Raw genomic sequence first — 21,592 nt, forward strand, 5'->3', positions numbered from 1 at the left:
TTGCTTCTAAATCTGCCAGGGACAGTTGAAAAAGTTCTTCAAAAGGTAGTTTGAGGTATTCAATCCTTTCTCTGGCCAGAGTGTGACCTCTGGTGATCTTGGAAATATTGGACTCCACTGATGTGTGAGTAAACTCGTTCCATGTGTGAGAGGCTTCCAGCCAAGGCTGTCCTTGGGGTGGCTGCAGGCAGGAGAACTTTGTCCTCATCATCTGAAAATATTGGCATTTTCCAAAGAAACTTGTCTATAACCTTGTGAAGTCTTTCATGGTTTTCCAACTTTGCGCATGTGAGTTTTTACTCACACATCAGCGGTGGCCAGTCTTCCCAAGTAAGATCATCTGAGGTCATGCTCTTGCCAGAGAAAGAATTAAATAAGCTCAAACTATTTTTTAAAAATGTTCCTCAGCTCTCTTGGCAGATCTAGAAGCAAGTTTACTACAGTCTTTGTTTTTTAATTGAAATGTAAATGAATTGCTCCTCCAATTCAAAATCAAATCTGTCATTTAAAATCTCCAAGAAAGCAAAACTACCCAGATAACTGTCCCCTCTCTCATTCATCCATTGAACAAGAATTTGTCATTTTGACCATTGTTCTAGATGATAGGGACACAAGTGTGAATAAGAAAAAGAATGTTTTTAGTCCCAAAAAGTTTAATTTTAGTTAAGAGACAAATAATAAAGAAATAAATAAGGCATATTCAGGCAGAAGTCAACAATAGAAAGAGATCAAAGCAGGGCCTTGCAGTAGGAATGACGAGGTTAGTATAAATAAAGTGATCAGGCAAAAGCCTCTGTGAGGATATGGACATTTCAGCTAAGACGGCAGTCACACAGGGAGCCGACCACGTGAGGATTTTCCAGATGAGCATTCCAAGCAGACAGTGTAGCAATTGCCAGAAGTAGGTGGGCATGAGTTTGTAGTGTCTGAAAGACCAAAGCAAGAGCAGCGTGGCTACAATTCAAGAAGGGAGAGAGTGATTCAAGATGAGGTCAGAGAGGATGGGGCCCATGGAAGGGTGGTTGGAATTTATTCTAAGTGCAGTAAGAAGCTATGGGGGAGAGAGGTCGTGATATTATCTGATTTACATTTAGTCCAGATAATTCTAAGTGCTGTGTGTAAAATGGAAGCTAGAAGTCCCTGGAGGAAGCTGCAGCAGCCCTTTGGAGATGATGATGGTAGTGGCCAGGGTGAGGGTCGTAGTTCCTCTGGTAGTTTCACACATGTTGATACTTGATGTGATGATTTCGCTCTTTATTCTTTGTACATCAGTTTTATTAATGATATATCTTCTGCTTTATTTACTTTATTAAGCCAAGTCCTCATGGAATTGGCTTACCAAAAGTGGGGATGATTTTAAATCATTGAGTTAGAAATATTTTCACAGGTAAAAATAGTATAATCCCCTCATCTGAGAATTGAGGCAACTGAGGTCAAGAGGGAAATCAGGGACTTGTCTGAGTTTATACATCTAATTAATGACAGAGTGAAGACTAGGACTTCAGGTTTCTTATCAATTGCTTCTTCCACTAATGCCCCGCCTGTTTATAGTCCCATAAAGTGCACACATTTTAGTATCCTGTGATGTAGGGGTTAGATGGATTGGTCAACGGACGGAGAGGCCTGAGCTAAGGACAAGCTGGTGGAGGAGATCTTTCATAGTGTCAGCCCAAGCAGATCAAGATACCGGAGCAAGGGTGGCAGAGAGTCAGCAAATCCACAAGACTTTAAAAGGTCAGAGCGATGCAGCCAGCAGATGGACAGAGCTGTAGGGGAGAATGCCAGGCAGGGCGCGAATGAACCTGAGACTGTCTGAGGGTGTTGCAGGACACTCAGCAGATGGGCCGCACCATGTCATAGGGCGAGTAACATTGTCATTGACACCAATTACTCGTGATGGAGGTGCCTTGCAAAACATGGGAGATAATGGCCTTAATTTATAGGACACTTGCTGTCATGATGGACAAGTTCACAACAGCTTTCCACATTAAATGCATGAAGTTGAGAAAGCAGGGAAATACTTGCAGTGTTTTCTTCTTCTTCTAATACCATGTTTGATATAGAGATACTGATTAGGATATGCCACAGTGCCCAGGCAATGGCATTGCTTCTGAGCATTGAGTGTTTTCACAAATTAGAATTCCCTTAAGAGTAAAATATTCAGAAGCGAAATAATGCATAACGTGACAGATGAGGTGGTTTTGTAACACAAATCAGCAGGTAAATTAGGAGGATCAGATGTGGGAAAGGCATTGAAACTGTCATATTTCTGTTAACAGAGATGGCAGGTGGATACCTCCCAAAATTATTTTAAAAGATGCTGATATGTTAAATATAAGGAGCTTGAACAAATATAAGATTCAATAGGAAGGCTGTACTTTTTACCTCATCAGAAAATTTCTGGTATATAATTGAGCATTTTAATTCATTTTAGTTTTTGAGCAATTATTACGGGCCAGATGCAGTGCTGGGTTCTGGTGCTGCAAAAGTTGAATAAAATAGGATCCCAAATCTCAAATCACTCATCACTGAGTCAGAAAGTACACATAAAAAGTGATTCTCACAAAACTGCTTTTACAGAGGTAAGTGAAAATGTTTCAGTTACATGAATGATAAACATGTATGATATGAGGATAAGAAGTTAAAACGTGAAGGTTAACCATGACCTTGGGAAAGATGGGTCGGTTAAATGATATATTTGCAAAAAAATAAAAATTCTCTCTCGAGTTTACTTTTGTATTGCTGGCAGTCACTAACATGGCCGGATGTGTGATACTATTGACTTCTGTTCATATATCATTTTGGCTCAAGAGCAGCAAAAAACTAAATGGAGGCTGGATGATTGCCAATGCATCTCTGAGTGGCTGGAAGAGTTAAGTAAACTGAGTGCAGTACATCGTTTTGTTTTTAAGCCCTTTCATTTGCTGCTCATTTACAAGCAAGCAAGAATTAAGAATTCTGCTTAGCCTTATTTTTTGCCTCTTGTCCTCATCATCAATTCTTTCATCCCATTAATTTTTCTTCTGCCTCATTTCTTTCCTTTAAATTCTCTTATTTGCTCACGACTGCCCCAAGGCCAAATTAAATTTGTCAAGGCTATTTTGGAACTTAGGTCCATAAACTTTGAATGCCAAACCACAACTGTTTGGTTTTCACAATTTTTGGAAACTCGTTTAGCCCTAAAACAGGATTTCTTATTTGGCACCTGCCTTCTCCATTAGTCACTTTACCATCATGATAATTATAGAGTCCCTTCAGCACTCACATAAGCTACAATGCTGTGTTCATGAAAACCAATTAAAATTTTATCCTTATTGTCTCTCTTGCCCAACACACCAATATACAACTTTATTTCAGACTTGGAAAAAATCATTGACTTGATTGATAGAGCAATGAAAAATCGTTTTAGATCAACCAAGCTAAAAAGCTTGATGAAACTGGCTTTGCTTCATAATAATCTTTCTTCTCAAGTTACCAAGACCTATCTTAAATGACTAAATTTGTTCTCTGGCAAAACTTTTATTGATTGAAAGCTATAACTGATCTGAAGGAGTTTCCATCTTAGAGTGTGATTTTGGTTTTGTGAAAATCATAGGAACCAATTTAATTGCCCATTTGTTGGCAGTCTAGCCATTTCTGACATACATATACACGTAACATAATTGTGGGGTCTCCTTGCAGCACTTCTGGAGATCAGAATAGAGTGAAAGAAGTTTGCTTGGGAAGTAAAGGAAAAACTCCCAGGGAGTAGGGAAGTGATACAAGAAAAGAAGTGTAACCAATAAAGGTGAACTGTTAAACCAGCATTACAGTGGGTGCCTGGACCTTGACCCAGAGGGCAGACTCTGGGAAATAATGCAAAACATGCATCTGAGGTAGGAGGAAGTAAGACAGTTGCATATTAAGTCTCAGGACATTTGTTGAAGACTGCCTTGTCCCTGGGGATGTTGCTCCTTGGAACTTCTGGGCTGCCATGCAGTAGCCCTTGTCCGGACAACTCACCTTTCCCTGTTTCCAGGAACAAAGGTCAGTTAGTGGTGATTGGAAGCCAGCCTGATCCCAGCACACAAAACGGTCCTTGGACAATGTGTGGGCCACTGATAGTACCACTGTAAGATATTTATCAAATTTTAGATTTATTGGAAGATCTACCTAATAGGGAGAACAATGTTGAATCCTAAAATCTTTGCTCTTTTTTTAAGTCATTAATTCTATCTTTTCCCTCACTGATCGTCTAATCAAGAGATTTCTTTATTCCTCTACTCATGCTCTTGCACTGGAAGGGATGCAGAGAGGCAATCAGGTACTGGGCAAAAGGAATAGAAACAAAGTTACCTGAATGATTCATAAATTGGAGAAGCAGACCATGAATAATCAATGGTTGTCAGAGAGGCCTCTGCAACTAAGATGATGCTCTAGATGTTTTGGTTATATAAAAGAACACATTATCTAGTGCTTGTATCACTGTCATCATTACTGTCACACATTTAGTAGACATCTCCATTTGAAATATGACAATTTTAGGCAGCATAAAAAGCAAGTCAAACCAGTGTGCTCCTTCCCGGCTGGAATCTAAAATCTCAACAAGACAAGGAAATGAGTATAAAAGCATAGTTCAGAGTACACAAAATGAAATGGCCATACGGACGACGAAGGTAAAGTGAATGGAAAGCAATCCAGTGTAATATGACAAAGAGGTAGTAATACTTAGCCTCATGGTCAGGAAGATAATAGTGACTGGTAAAGTCTTTAGTAAAATGGAGAACTTGAGCTCTGTCCACAGTGGATATAATATGATATGATATAATGCGGTCCCAGAGTTAAGGATCAACCAAACTTTTCATAGTAGGTGTACATGGATGTTCATGTGACATAGTCACAACTTTTAAATGAGTAGGTAATTCATACACATTTAAAATACCATGTGGCCCAAATATATTTAGGCCAAATGAAACACACTTGCTGACCAGATTAACCCAACAAGTCAAATTCAGTTGGAGATATGTGGCATAGAGAGGTGAGTGAACACCAGATGACTTTCATTGCCAAAAGTAGAATAGTTGTATACCTTTGTATGTGTGTTCATATGTGTGAGAGAGAGAGTAGGAATCACCTGATGTGTTCATGATGAATATATACATATGCATTTTTGTATGTTCATATATGTATACATATATATTAAAACAATGGAATAAGTATATTTTTTGAGATGATAAGTAGAGAAGATAGCAAAGATAACTGTTTCCCATACACTTCTTCCATTTCAATTATGTTCTTAATTTAAAGCCAACTCAGACATAATTGCATTACCGAATCCTTGCCTTTACTGGAAAATATTTTTTTGCAGGAGGGGTTTATTGGTGACTTGGTGGATTTAGAGGCAAGTCCATGATTAAATAGGTTTGGCATAAGGTAAGAGATTTGAACTGCTTATTTTATAAGAGTGAGTTTGGAAAGCTTTTTAAGGACTTTGGATTGTAGCTTGAGAATAGAAAAAGCATATATTGATAGTTCTTGGATGCTAAGTCCTAAAATAGGTATTTTGTCTTTGTTATTTCTTTTAGTCCCAACAGCAACCTCGTATGGTGTCAAGGAACCATTTGAAAGAAGGGAAATACACCCCTATTCATATACATGTATACAAAGATCTAGAGCTTAAACAATTTGATCCAGATTATAGAAATAATACACATCAGTACTATGATTCATATACAGAATGCACACAGCCCCATGCATAAGGTTTTCTAAGCAAGTGTTGTCTACATTTTCCAGAAAGTAGGGAAATAGGCATTAATATGTATTTATGTGTGACATTCCTATTTGGAATACAGGAGAGCTGCTTGATTTTGAGCATGTGGTTTTCATGATGACTGAGTGAGCCTGACTCTGGATTACTCCCATGGCACATTTGTTCCTTGGGGCCTTTCTTACAGGTGAGCTAATTTTTTTAGAGCACTGTGTTGCTCTATCAACAGATACTTTAACCAACTGAAAGTTTGCACCTGGAGTAGAGAGGGAGGATTGATCTTACCCCACACAGAACTTCATGGCTATGAATGACTTTCTCTGAGCAAACTCTGGTGGGGACTGTGATCAGAGGTAGGAAGTGGACATTTGCAAGTGGATGTTGAATGTGATGTGTCATCAAAGCAACAAAGGCTGAAATGTGGCTGGAGGTGGAGTACAGGAGAAGGGCAGAGTGTGGCAGAGCCGAAACTCACCGAAAAAGGCAGAGACCAGAAATTCTGTCTCCCTGAGAAATGGAGAGAGTAATGACACTTCATCATCTCTCCCTTCTCAGAGACCGAGATCTTCCTTCTGCTTAAATTATTATTCTGTTCTCTTAATTTTTCTAATAAATTACTGTTTTTTTTCAATTTGAACTAGTTTGACTATGTTTCTGTTTCTTGAAATGGAATAACCACATCTAAGTGGACATTTCTGGAGGAAATATGATGTGGATCAGTATTGAATTCATCATTTCTCCCTTACTAGGGAAAAGATCATTATGGATTGTCCAATAATTAAATCTCATAACTTCATCTTAAGAAGACAAAAATCTCATGCAGACCTCACTAAGAAAGAAAGTGGTTGTTAGCTGCCTTTTGGTCCTCATTTTAGAGAGGAAATTGAGAAAAACTTGTTGAAGGTAGAACTCTGTATGCCATGTTGAGGCATTTTTCTCTGAGCTCTTCAAGCGAATGGTAGGTATTATTTATGGATGGGTGGAATGAGGACAGAGTGCGTGTTGTTACTGAGATAAGAGTCAATAATGTCGTATTCCGCATTAGATTTTTTTTTCAGTTCTTATCCCCTGATTTATCAACTGATATTTCTCTTAAAGGTTTCAAGGAATTTCTTTTTTGCTTCATCTCACATAATATTTTGTATTTCTGAATAGCAACATATATTTTAAACATGTAATAGAATTAATTGAAGTTACATTAATTTTTTAACGTGTTCATCTTGTGTGTGTTGACATCTCTGTAGAGATGCTGCAGTACCATTAATTTCTGTTTTTGCTGATTTGTCTGTGCACAAGGCTAGCAGACTGGAAGAAGTTACTTCACAATTTAATACATAATTGGAAGAGACATGGCAACTATTGGAAATTATCAACAAATGAGTCAGACTGTGTTTTTAACATATGATTTAGAAACACACTAAAAACAGAAATTTGTGCTTTTAATAAAATTGAGAGAGCTTTTTACTTTATTAATGAAATATTGTACTTTCTCTAATGTTTGACTGAATCAGAACCATTTATGACATTGAACTTTTGCAGACCAGAGTGATTGGGGGGTGGGTTATCTTTATAGAAAGCATTTTCTAAATAAGGATGAAAAATATTTTTTAAAGTACTTATTGTTGAAAATCTATAATACTATTTTACATAGAATTATATGCTATACTAGTGTTTAATACTAGTCTTTTTATTTGAAACAGAGTCTAATAACATAACTGATAGCTCTTTTGATTCTGGATCTTTTTCAAGTACCACCAAATTAGTCATAGTAAACAAGGATTTTTATAAAATTGAGAAGTAAAATGGAATGTGCTGAATCTGTGTCAAGCTGAGAACAGCCCATGTGTTGAAAGCTGCTCCTTTCTTTCTCCCTTTCTTCTTCTTTATCTTCTCCTAACATTATTTTTTTCCCTTCTTTCTTTAGTCAAAATCCTACTTAAAAATTGTTTCATTGATATTTATTCTTTTAACACTAGAATGCAAATACAAGACAAAATCCATGTGCTTTAGAGATTTGTTTACTTGGGGGTTAAAGTACAAATTACTTTATACAAGTTATATCCTTGATTTTGCATGGATGTTGTCATAGTGTATACTCAGTGGGAATAACATTCTGAAAATATTAAACCAATGTGGTTTATTAACTTCATCCACTGATTTTTCTACTCCAGATTCTTCGGAAAAAGCAAAACAAGTACATTGGCACTGCCAGAAGTCTTTGATAAAGTCCTCAAGTCTCTGACAGCACAAAAATATAGGAGAGTGATCTAACACTTATACCCTAGTTTCCCTCCTCCAGTCATAACAAAATAAAAAGTCACAGTGAGTGCCTGCATCAATGGCTCCTTGCTTAGCCAGGTTGCTTATGTCCTAGAAGTGACTGAGTTATCCCCTGCTGAACTTATGGGGATGTAGGAGGGAGCTGAGCTCAGACCCTGGCAGCACACAGTTTTCAGGGAACAGAGCTTAAGCTGAGGTTGAGCAGCCAAACCTGGGGGAAGCACTAGCAAGGGACAAGGTGGGACCAGGATGAGCTAAGAAAAAAGCCAGGAATTTACCAGTCACACCTTAACGAACTACTTCACAAGGTACTGAGGATAAACTAGAGCAGCAAAGACACCAACCAGTGACTCTCACAAGAACCAACGGTTCCACCTAATTGCCATGGTATCACTTTAGCTTTCTGCTACTCCTAAGATGCCATTTTGGGAAGAGGAAGCATTAGAAATCCTGAAGTCCTATAATATATCCTTAAACTAATCTTCTAAACACAGGCTAAAAAAGATCTGTATTGTCACCTTTAAAACTTCATACTTTCCTGCTGCCTCAACAGCCTCACAGACAGGCTGTGAGCACCCTGCCCAGTGACCACGTGCAACAGTGAGAGACAGGGGGTGGGGCTCTGCCACAAGCTCGCTTTCCCACCCTCAGCTAACTGTAACCAAATAACATTCAAATGTACCGATGAACTCTCTTTTCACTTTTTCTTTTGTACCCCACCCTAAATTCCAATAAAAGCACCCATGGGTCCTTCTCTCTATTTCTTATCTGCTCGGTTGAGCCCACCCCCTTGGTGCTCTCTCTTGTGTGGTCCCCTTTCGGTGTGAGTGACTCTGTCTCTCTGGGACTTGTGTGCATAATAAACTTAGTTTTTCCTGAGGCTCTCCTCTGTTCTTGTCACCACACCTCACTAATCATCTCAAAAAAGAATGCAAAATAAGATTTAAAAAAAAAAAAAGATGAAGGCACAAATTTAAGTTGTGCTTCCCCCACCCTTTGCTTTCATGGCATGGGGATATGTTTTCTTACGTATTTGATTGTAACCTATGTAAATTTTACTGCATGACTCAGAGTAAGATGTCCAGGACATCTGTATCCCTTCTGTGGGAGGGCACTCCTAATGTCAGAGGCTGGAAGAGCTTTTAAAGTTTGTGAGGAATTAGGCTTTAAATGTAAAGCTTTACAATATCAAGTTATGTGGAGTATTATATTACACAGACCCTTTTGAGAGTGAGAGTATTTGCTGGCTGTAGAATAGAGAACGCCTTTCTTTTTAAGTTAATCTCATTTTTATTTAACGTCAAGGAAAAATGGATAGTAATTTGAAATTTGACGTCTTATAACTTGTAAATAGATACTGGAAGGTTTCATTTCTAAAAGATTCAAGTATATATGTGAGTTCCATAAAACCTAATAAATAGCTCAAAGTAATTGGATTATTCTTTTCTTATTAATTTAAAGGGACTTCTTTTCTTTTACAAGAGAGCTATATACCTTTTATTTTTTTAATTAATTAATTAATTTTTTCAAATACATTTGTCCCCGCCTTCCCCCCACCACTTTCCCCTGGCCCCGTCCCTCAAGCTTTCCCCACTTTGGCTTTGTCCAGGAGTCCCTGCTATATGTTCCTTGACTTGCCCCTTCCCTTCCTTTTTCCCCCCGCCCACCCCTCCCTCCTTCCCTCTGGTCTCTGTTGGTTTCTTTTTGTTTCCAGTGTTGCTGGTCTTATTTTCCTTGCATCTTTGTTTTGTTGGTTAGGTTCCGCTTATAGGTGAGATCATATGGTGTTTGTCTTTCGCCCCCTGGCTTATTTTGCTTAGCATAATGCTCTCCAGTTCCATCCATGCTGTCGTGAAGGGTAGTAGTTTTTTTGTTTTTTTGTCCTAACATCGATGTGTAAACCTGCTTTCTTTCAGTATTTAGATCTCTCAAAAATACTGCTGATGGTTGTTTCTTTTAGGAGAACATAAAATTTGCGTTTCAGATTCCCAATTTCTGATCTAAGTTTGTTTCAAAGAGCAGAAAAATAAGCAACAGCTTTGAGATTGAAATTGCACTGGCTGATAAGTAAAAGAAGTGATTAGTGGCATTCGTTTTTCTCATTATCTGTTACTTTACACTCATTGAAATAATAATTCATTTCTCCCTCTTTCCCTCCCTCTCTCTCTCTCCTGCCTTCCTTTCAACTAAGTCTTAGGCATGGGTGAATGTCCTGTTCAAGAGTCCCCTCCTTGTTGAAGTCTTATCCAAACACTTCTGTCTCTTACCTTTTCACTATCTGTTTTTTTATATTCCTTGGTTAGGACTAATTGTGTTTGGCCTCAAGAGTTTATCAACAGTTTTATGAGAGTTTAGCATTTCCTCAGGAAACATTAGAAAGTGGCATAAAGACAGCAGCCATGTCTTATGATCTCGTTCTACCCTTCTGAGCCCAAAGGAGATGACTAAAATTAAAACCATGCCACTATCCCAAATAAGCAAGTCTTTTAGAAATTCTAGTGAATCCTTTTAATCAGTGGAGGATAACTGATTTAAGTCAGAGACATTTATTCAAGCATGGTGGTAGTTTTGACTTACCCTTTTTGTGCATCAATATGAACCGGGCTGAACTCATCCTAGAAATTCTGAAAAGCTGTGGCAGCAGGTAAGAAATTAGTTAAATTCATTAGAAATTCACCAAATCTAAAAGTCTGTTCCCTACCCTCCTAGCATATGATTTGGGCATCTGTCTCACCAGCAAGCTGTTGTGCATCTGCAACATTGTGAGGAGAGACTAAAAATATTTGAGAAATCTGAGCATACTGTTTAGATAACATATTTCAATTATTGTATCTCCCTGTTAATGTCTTACTAAATCCCAGCTGGAAAGTAGTTTTGGTGCAATAGAAGCTGTATGTCAATTTTTACTTCCACCTTTTTCTTCAAGGCTCAGTTAAGAGAATCTACCCTGTACTGATGTGTTCATTAGTTTGTCACTTTCTGGAAATAGAGGATAGTTGGAATTTCAAATCAAATTGTGTGAAATATTCCAGATATTTTAGGGTGCATTCCAATTCAAGAGAGAAATTTTATTAATTCTGTGTTAACAAGTTACATCTACTCTCTTTTCCTAAATGGTAACAGGAATGTCTAACTGCATATATTGGCCACAGGTTTCTCTCCAGGGGAGTTAAAAACCATTTCATGAGGCTGAAGAAGCAAGTATACAAAGTTAAGATATAAACAGACAGGAGGAAAACAGTTGCCCTTATGCTCTGAAACTTGCAAAGCAGAAGTGTTTACTAAGCTCCCCCTTTTCTCCCCTAAGTTTAACTTTTCAAAACATAAGGTGACTAAAACAGAATTTTGTTATGTGACCTAGAAATTGTGGCTTTTCCTCTCAGAATTTAAGTGGAGAGCTGTGTTGACATCGTAGAACCTGCAGTGTCTTGAAAGTCTTTTAACGCTTATTGTCATTAAGAAGTAGCGTATTTTAACTTACACCACAATTGTGACTGCTATCTTTAGCAGCTAAGGAGGACAACTGACCCTGTGGGGTTTGATTATTAACTTTGTTATTATGTTCTTAGTGTACTCATGAAACTGTTTGGTAATGCACCCATCATTTATTTTTATTTTATATTTTGGAAGCACTGTTGCAGGTTAATTGGCTCTATATTTTACAGTTTGCATCACTACTACTAATAAAAATCTGTTTATATTGTCCTTCTGGGATTCTGATTGCATTAAGGAATGATTAGTCCTAATTAAATTCTGTAGTCTGTGCTAATTACAATCAAATAAGACTTTATATGGAAATGTGAAATTATGCTGAAGTAAATGCATTTTTGATCATTAATTAGAGAACTAGCAGGCATACCTTTGCAGATGTGTTTATTATATTTTTTTATGAGAAGGAAACCTTAACAATAAACCATTGCATTTTGAAAGGGTATCTTCCGTAGTTGTTAAGTAAACGATCTAGCTAATTATAAGTAGGAGTGATGTTTCCTTATTTTACTCCTCATGAGGACTAAATTCTCATCAGCTGTTCCTCATCAACCCTCCAAGTAGTAGTATTATGTTTACATTATAGAATAAAAATAAGACCCTAAAGGTTTCAAGAGCATGTGTTCTATTATATTGCTTCATTTGACTTTCATGCATTGCAGTCCTTTTCAGTTTGACATTTCCCTGATTTCTTTTTAATGTTGTAGATTCACTGGGATTCTCCTGCATGAGGTGATAATGACATTTCTACAGGTACTTCCCTAGTGTGGTGACAACTTAGGAAGGTTTTCTTTTGCCCTCGGGGCCTGACTCTTTCATACTCTTCCTTATTAGGAGGGTTGACTTTTGTATGTAAATGAGGAAAGGATAAACCAGATACAATCATACTCTCTGGCCACCTACATCTTTTTCCCTCTTTTCATAGTAATCAGTAAATGAGACAGTGCCTATAATATACACCCTGGTTCCTTAAATTTTAGCTAAAATGATTATTGTTAGGATTGCATTGCATTTAGTATTGCTTGAAGTCCAACTTTAGACCAATTAATTGGTTTTGACCTCAAGAGGAATAAATATTTCACTAGAATCGTCCAAAAATTTCCCTTCTTCTAAATTCCTCCTGCATAGAGATATTTTGCGTTTGGCAGCTAAAGCAATGGCAGAATCCAAATTTTCCTGGCTGTGTTAATGATACTGAAATACCCTTGATGCAGTGCTGAAGGCTTCAATTCAGAAGTAATACTCAAATCTTGACCATTTATCCATGTTCTAACCTTAATCTACTTTTTCTAAATCACCTACTCATTCATTTTCCCACTCCCACTTACTTTACTCTCCTAGTTATCAACCCAAGAGCTATTTTTCTACTTTTCTGACTTTTAATTGCATTTCAATTTCTTTGCCTTTATCAAAACGTTTCCTTTTGCCTTTAAAAAATAATTTTGCTCATTCTTCAGATACTGTCTTGATTGTTTTATTCCTATGTATTGTTGCTGTTGCCCTGTCTTCAAATGAGCAGCTGGTCTCCAAGTCCCTACCCTCTTTTCCATTTCATTACTGTTATTTCCCTCTAAGTCCACATTTCAACCCAGCAGTTAAGAGTTTTGTCTTTCTCATATGACTCTCATTTCTAGCTTTGGATTTTTGCACATGACTTTTTCTTTGCCTGGGATTTCCTCTTTAACACTTTGTCAATATCCATTCACACCCCTCCTTTAAGTTCCTCCTCGGAATTATTTTCTTCCAAGAAGTTTTACATCAAGGTTATGAGCTATGCCTCCTCTGTGAACTAGAAACATAGAGCACTCTAAGTATCACTGAGATCATGCAGCAAAACCTCCTCACATTGTGGATGAGAAACCTAAGATTCAGAGTGGGTCGCCTGAGCTGTGCAAGATTATGGGCCCCTTCGGTGCCAGAACAGGACCCAGGAGACTCCGAAGTCCATGCCCTTTCCTTTCACCTGCTCTACCTCAGCATATATATTTCCTCTTTGGTCTTACAAGTTTTTTTTAACACTTTCTTCATATATGTGCCCCTTCCCCGCTCAGTTAATGTATAAGTTCTTGGAAAATAGGGACCATGCCTACTGGCTTTTACTCTCTGTCTTCCACCATTCTCCATAACATCTAACATAAATTGAATTCTCAACAGGGTTCACTCTGTTCACATTGGTCTATCTCACTCTAGCATTTTTAGTTTTCTGTTTCTTGTCTTAATTTTTATATATATGAATGATTTCCTGTCATTGTTCCCATTTCTTCTCTTTTCCCCTCTTTTTCCTTAATTCTTTTCCCCAAATTCCCATCACTTTTGAAATTACATTTCTCAGCATTATATTAACTTTCTACTTTGTGCTCAGATTTTTCTTATACTTCTTATATCATATTTATATTTCATTTGGAAGATAAAAGATAGATAATGGCTCTCTTTTTTATGGATGGAATGCAAGATCTGATAGCAGGGGTGTCAATTATTGTTGAAGTCATTGAACTTTATTTATACAGTGTCTGAATAAATTAACCTTCATGTACTAACAGAGTCTTTTATTCAGTTGAACTTTTCAAATGTTTAACATTTTCCACTAGGAAATCTCTTGTTTATTGATTTGTCAGTCAGTTAACAACTATATGCTGATCTGTCTAATGGGGAGAGTTGAACTAGATGTTGATTTTCTGTGTTGATAGAATGGAAATGACCATCTATTGCTTTTTATAAAGGCTTAGCATACAAAACTTAGAGACAGAATCTGATTGTCTTGGAGTCGTGCTCCTTTAGAAAAATCTTGAAAGAGGAAGATTGAAGGTTTTGCTAAGGGAATTGAGAAGGACATTCCAGGAATGAGAAATGGCCTGGTTAAGTGCTCAGAGGGGAGACGGGGAGCAGGTTACTGTGTTTTCTTGCCTTTAACATAATTTAAAAAGTGGATTAAAAAGATAATATGGGAATAATAAGAGAAGACTTTAAAATTCTAGAAGTCAATGACCAAGAATCTCCTATTAGATATGAAGTGATGTATAAGGCTCAGCACGGCAGCCATTAAGATACAAAATCATTAAATGAGAGGGTCCCTTTCTTTGCAGGACTGAAAAGGCTCTGGTTTCCATATGAATTTCTTTGAAGTACTGTCATTAGATAACCTTCTTCACCTACATATATTCTTCATATGCACCTACTTACCATATACTCATTCTGTATTAGGACTGCCTTTGCATTCATCAGCTCATTAGTTATTACAGCTAATTCTGAGGTGAATTGAACATTATCAGTTCCATCTTATGGGCAAGGGAAAAAGTCACAAAGCGGTGCCGTAATATGCCCATAATTAAACAATGCATGTGGTAGAACTAAGATTCTAATCTGACATTTACCTGACTTTATAGCATTTTAATTTCTAGACTACATTACTTTTATTTTTACTTTCAAATTAAGTTTTATTTTAAAAGATGAAACTTTACACATCCTTTTAAAACATCAAAATTTAAAAGTTATTAGGCAAGTCAATCACACAAAACTGTTTTCACAATAATTAAAGAATAACCTTTACCAGTGTAAAATGTCACACAATTCAAATTACAGCTTAGATCCTCAGTGATTCAAGTGCTTTATCCCACACAATAGGTCTGGTCAGTTATAAGAAAAATTTCTCCTCTGGATATTTTCTTCTTAATCACCATCATCTCACACAGTAGGAGAGCTGGCCTTGGTGGCAATTTCAAAGTGGTTGCTCCAGTCTTTGGCTATTTTTATGTAGCGACCCATGCTCCAAACTATACCCTAGCTTTTCTTGACAATCCAATACTTATTGTTATTCAATTCTGCTACTTCAAAGCACTAACCAACCACCAGCACACCGCAATCTAGGTCTTTGCTGCTGCATTCTGCTTCATAATAAATATGTTTTTAAAATAAAACTGGGGAGGTCTACGGCTCACATTTATAGCAATAGAAATGGGCCCCACACTTGCCACGGCTTTCATGAGGGACCTCTCCTGCTTAGGAATGTCCATGAAGCCAGTGCCCCTGGCAGCAGAAAACTCAGACTTGTTAAATTCCTTGTATGATATGGATAGGATTCCTCTGAGTCCAGGCCTTTGCTGTCCTCAACATACTGAAAGGGAATATCCCTTAGGTCACCATTGCAACCCTCATTGCATTGAGAGCAAGGGCAGTCTACTAGGTTCTATTCACTCAGTGAAACAGTTTGCCAGTTTTCTGGAACATCTGTCCTTCAAGAGCACCAGTTGCACTAAAAGCCCAGCAAGAACCACGTTGACCTTGGTCCCTCACAGCATTTACGTAGCCTTTCTCTCTCCAATCCGCAGATATGGGGATCTCGGCAAAGGGAGGTTCTTGGAATACTTCCCCCTTCCTGGGCTTCTGGTTTTGAAGGCCATTCTACACTCCCTCCTCCCCCGCCCCTGAATTCTTCGCTGGTCATGCTACCAAATGATCTTTTAAATGTGTTTTAAAAGGCTGAAAATGTTTTACTAAGAATTTTTACCAAAGACATTCATTGAAGTTACGTTTCCTTTGCCTGTATTCCTAATTGTGCAATTGAATCTTTCTCTTATTCTTTTCCCACATTGCTCTCCTCCGTCCTTCATCATCCTAATTTTCTAGTTTTCTGTGTTGCCTCCCACTGGTTCCATTATGCAATTTCTAAACTGTGGTCAGGATTTTGATGCAGCCAAGGCAACTCCCAAGCAAAGGGCGGTCAGGAGGAGTGAAGGATTCATGTTTCAGAAACCTGCAGCAGGAGCAGCGGCACAAGTACAGTCAGCACGTGCAGATCCAGGGATCTTCAAAACCCTAGATTACTTATTATTATTAAAAACATCAGAGAGATTTTATGAATTCTCTCAAAGGCCTAACCTGTCTGTCCTCTTCCATTGATACCGAAGAAATGCACTTCACCTCCCTACCCCTCAGTGCTGCCTCCTGAAAGTAATTGTGCACGTCAGTTGCAGAGTTACCATTCTGTTGTAGTGTTTTGATTGTGAAAAGACACAAAGCCAACATTAATTGGTAACTTTCTAGAAAATTATATTTGTCATCAGTCAAAAGAAAAAAATGTCACAATGAGAATTCAAAGATGGCTTTGTGTGAAATTAGAAGTCTGCATGCACATTTATTCTCTTTCATTCACGTTATTCTAAAGGAACCACTGCAGCTTCTTATTCTATAAATCACATCATTTTTTAAAAAAGTGTTTACTGAAGGGTTGGTGGATGTTACTAAAGTCTATCAAAATGCCCCCTATCATGGATTTGAAAAAAAGTCAGTGAAATACAAAAGAACAGGGTATTTTACAGGGAAAATTAAGTATTTGATGGCCATTCTAACTAGCATGAGGAAATATAACATTGTGTTTTTAATTTGCATTTCTCTAATGGCTAGTGAGATTGGCTTTTTGTGCATCTTCTCTGAGACAAGTCTATTCAGGTCCTTTGCCTATTTTATTTTATTATTTTATTTTATTTTATTTTATTTACTACTGAGTTGTATTTGTTCTTTATATATTTTGAATATTAATGCCTTATCAGATATACAGTTTGCAAATATTTTTTCCATTTTGTAGGTTTCTTTATTTTTCTGATGGTATCTGTTGCTGTTCAGAAAGTTTTCTGTTTTTTGCGGTCCCAATTGTTTATTTTGATTTTGTTGTTTATGCTTCAGGTGTTAGACACAGTGATCCCACTTCCGCGAATATAATCTAGGAATCCTAAAACACCAATCAGAAAGAATATATGCACCCCTGTGTTCATAGCAGTGTTATTTACAATTGTCAATATCTGGAAACAGCTCAAGTGCCTATCAGTAGATAAGTGGATAAAAAAGCATAGTACATTTACACAACAGAATACGATTGCAGCTGTGAAAAAGAAGGAACTCTTACCCTTTGTGACAGCATGGGCAGACCTGGAGATTATTATGCTAAGCGAAATAAACCAGTCAGAGAAAGACAAACACCATATGATCTCCCTTATATGTGGAATAAAGTGAACAAAATACACTGATGAGCAAAACATAACCAGAGGCAAGGGTATAGGGAACACACTGATAGATCTCAGAGGGGAAGGGTTGCGGGGCAGGGGCGACTGAAAGAGATTAGCTAAAGTGCATATATGCATATATGCATAACCCATGGATACCAACAACAAAGTGCTAAAGGCTGGGGTATGGGTTAGGAGGAGGGGGACAAGGAGGAGGAAACGGTAGACATCTGTAATACTGTCAACAATAAAAATAATCATTAGGAAGACCCATGCCAAGGAGTTTTATTCTTATGTTTTATTATAGGATTTTCATGATTTCAGGTCTTACATTTAAGTCTTTAATCCATTTTGAGTTAATTTTTGTGAGTAGTATAAGGTATGAGTCGAGTTTCATTTTTATATGTTAATATCCAATTATCCAAGAACCATTTATTGATAAGACAGTCTTTATTAAATATTCTTGGTTCCCTTGTCAAATATTAGTTAACTATATATACTTGGATTTCTTTCTGGGCTCTCAATTCTGTTATGTTCCTCTATTTGCTTCTTTTAATGGTATTATCATACTCTTTTGATGACTATAACATTTTTAGTAGAGCTTGAAATCAAAGTGTGATGCCCTCTGTTTTGTTCTTTCTAAGGACTTTTTTTTTAGTCTATTTCAGGGTTTTTTATTGGTTCCATACAAGTTTTAGGAATTCTTGTTTAACTTCTGTAAAAAATACCATTGGATTCTTGGTAGGGATTGCATTGAACTTATAGTTTCAATATCTTACAGTTTTTAGAGTAGTGATCATTCACCTCCTTAGTTAAATTTAAGTATTTCTTTGTTTTAAATACAATATAAATGAGATAATTTCTTTATTTTGCAGAAAATGTATTGTTAATATATAGAAATGCTGCTGATTTTTGTATGTTAACTTTATATTGTTATTTTATCAAATTTGATGATTAAATCTGTTTTTTTTTGTTATTGTTGAGTCTTCATGATTTTCCCTGTATAAAATTATACCATCTGCAAATACAGACAATTTTACTTCTTTCTTTCCAATTCTGATACCTTTGATTTCTATTTCTTGCCTGAATGCTGTAGCTAGGACTTCTAGTACTATGCTGACTAGGAATAGGAGAAGAAGCTATCCTTTATATTTCTTCTATATGTAATTTGTTAAAAGTTTTTATCATGACTGAATGTTGAATTTTGTCAAATGATTTTTCTCTATACACTGAGGTGATCGTATGATTCTTTTCTTCGGTTATATTAATCTCCCATGTCATCTTGAACCATCCTTGCATCCCAGGGATAAATCCCACTTGATCATGGTAGATGATCTTTTAAATGTGTTTTAAAAGGCTGAAAATGTTTTACTAAGAATTTTTACATCTGTATTCATTAGGGACATTGGCCTATAGTTTTCTTTTCTAGTAGCAGCCTTTCCTGGTTTTTGGTATCAGGACAATGCTGGCCTCATAAAGTGAATTTGGGGGTCTTCCCTCCTCTTCAGGTTTTTGGAAGGGTTTGAGAAGGATTGTTGTTAATTCTTCTTTAAATGTTTAGTAAAATTCACCAGTGAAGCCATCTCATCCTGAGCTTCTTTGTTGGGAGAGTTCAGATTACTCATTTAATATATTTACTATAATTGGTATATTTAATTTCTTTTTCCTCCTGATTCACTCTTGATAAATGGGTTGTTTCTAAAATTTTTTTAAATTTTTTTCTAGGTTTGTTGGCATATACTTGTTCCTAGCATCCTGTTATGATCCTGTGGATTTATATTGTATCCACCATACTTTCTCCTTTTATGTGTATAATTGTGTTGGGTTTTTTTTCTGCTTTTCTTGGTTAGTCTAGCTAAAGGTTTGTCCATTTTATTACTTCAAAGAACCAACTTCTGGTTTGATTATTCTTTTTTTATTGTTTTTTGTTCTCTATTTTTAATTTCTGCCCTAACCTTTCTTATCTCCTTTCTTGTGCTTTGTTCATTTTTAATTCTTTAAGGTGTCAAGTTAGGTTTTTCATTTGGGATCCTTCTTGCCTCTTAGTATAGGTGTTTATTGCTATGCACATTCCATTTAAAAATGCTTTTGCTGTATCCTGCAAGTATGATTAGGTTGTGTTTCCATTTTTGTTTGTCTCAACAAAATTTCTAACATCCCCTTAATTTTTTCTTGTACCCATTGATTGTTCAGGAGAATGTTGTTTAATTCCCATGAGTTTGTGAATTTACCAGTTTTCTTTGATTTCTAGTTTTATGCCACTATGGTCAGAGAGGATACTTGATTTGATTTCAGTATTCTTCAATTTGCTAAGACTTGTTTTGTGGCCAGATACATGGCCTAGTATAGAAAATGTTCCATGTTCACTTGAGAAGAATCTGTATTATGCTGCTGTTGAATAGAAGGTTCTTTTTATGTCTGTTATATTTATTTGGTCCAAAGCGTGGTTCAAATCCCCAGTTTTTTTGCAGGTTTTGTCCGGATGATCTACCGTTGTTGTGAGTGGGGTATTTAAGTCCTCATCTATTATTGTGTTACTGTTTACTTTTTATTTTAGCTCTGTTAGATTTTGCTTTAAATATTTAGGTGCTTCAATGTTGGGTACATAAATATTTGCAATTTTTATATTTTCTTAGTATATTTGTCCCTTCATCATTATAATGACTTTCTTTGTTTCTTTTTACTATTTTTCAGTTTATTTTGTCTGGTATAACTACACTTTGTTTTGTGTGTGTGTGTGTGTGTGTGTGTGTGTGTTGTGTGGGTTTTTAACCTTTTCCTTGAGATGTTTTTTTCATCTCTTTATACTCAGTTTGTGTATCATTAAGCTAAAGTGAGTCTCTTGTAGGCAGTGTATCTTGTTATTTTTTATTTAAATTTATTCAGCTGTTTTGTGACTTTCATTTAGAGAATTTAATCTTTGTTTAAAGTAATTATTGGTGGTAAGTACTTGTTGCCATTTTGTTAATTGTGTCCTGGTTGTTTTGTAGTTCTATTGTTCCTTGTTTCTCATCCTGCTGTCTTTTGTGTGTGTGTGTGTGGATTTTGATGTCTTTCGGTATTAGTATTCTTTGACTTCTTTATCATGTATTTTGTGTAATTACCACAGGATTTTCCCTTGTGGTTATCCTGAGGCTTACATAAAATATCTTAAAATTATACCACCCTATTTTAAACTGGTGACAATGTAACTTCAACAGAATTAATAAACTTTATACTTTTATATATCCCCTCTTACATTTTTAGTTGTAGCTATCCTAATCTACATATTTTTTCATATTGTATAACTAATAACAAATTATATATTTTTTTTACTATACTTAAAACCTTTAGACTAGAGTTGTAAGTGAATTATGCACCATTATTACCATATTGTAGATGACATTGGGCACATTCAGGGTGGTATGGCCATAGACCCATTATTACCATATGGCAGAATATAACTATGTAACTGGTAATGTATATATCATTACCAGTGAGATTTATAGTATCTTTTTATGTTTTGTTAATGTTAATTAGCATTCTTTTCCTTTAACTCAAAGCATTCCCTTCACATTTCTTGTATGGCAGTTCTGGTGGTAAAGAAATTCTTCAGCTTTTGTTTTCTGGAGGAAGTCTGTATCCCTCTTTTAGTTCTGAAAGACGGTTTTGCTGCGTATAGAGTTCTTGGCTGAAGGTTATTTTTTTTAACATTTCTTTCTTAATTGTTGTTCAATTACAGTTGTCCCCATTTCCCCTCCATTACTCACTCCTGCCCTACCCACCCCCCGCATCTCATATTCAGTCCTCCTCCTCTCCTCCCCCATTGTCTTTGTCCACGGTTCCTTTATACATGTTCCTTGACTTGAATCTTGCCCTTCTTTCCTTGTTATCCCTCTCCCGCCACTCCGCCGGTAACTGTCAGTTTGTTCTTTATTTCCATGTCTCCAATTCTATTTTGCTTGCTTGTTTATTTTGTGATTAGGTTCCAAATATAGGTGAAATCATGCGGTATTTGTCTTTTACCGCCTGGCTTATTTCACTTAGCATAATACTCTCCAGTTCCATCCATGCTGTAACGAAGGGTAGGAGCTCCTTCTGT

The 21,592-nt window shown here is 36.6% G+C and overlaps 1 protein-coding gene and 1 pseudogene across 1 annotated transcript in view; one reads left to right on the forward strand and one right to left on the reverse strand.

Annotated features, from left to right (window-relative positions):
* Positions 1-21,592, forward strand: part of THSD7B (thrombospondin type 1 domain containing 7B) — a 774,554-nt gene that overhangs the window by 98,820 nt on the left and 654,142 nt on the right. The window lies entirely within an intron of this gene.
* Positions 15,197-16,269, reverse strand: LOC129061867 (procathepsin L-like; annotated as a pseudogene).

This window comes from Pteronotus mesoamericanus, unplaced genomic scaffold (genome assembly GCF_021234165.1).
Source record: "Pteronotus mesoamericanus isolate MK-2021 breed Mesoamerican mustached bat unplaced genomic scaffold, CSHL_Meso_final scaffold_651, whole genome shotgun sequence".
Classification (NCBI taxonomy): Eukaryota; Metazoa; Chordata; class Mammalia; order Chiroptera; family Mormoopidae; genus Pteronotus; species Pteronotus mesoamericanus.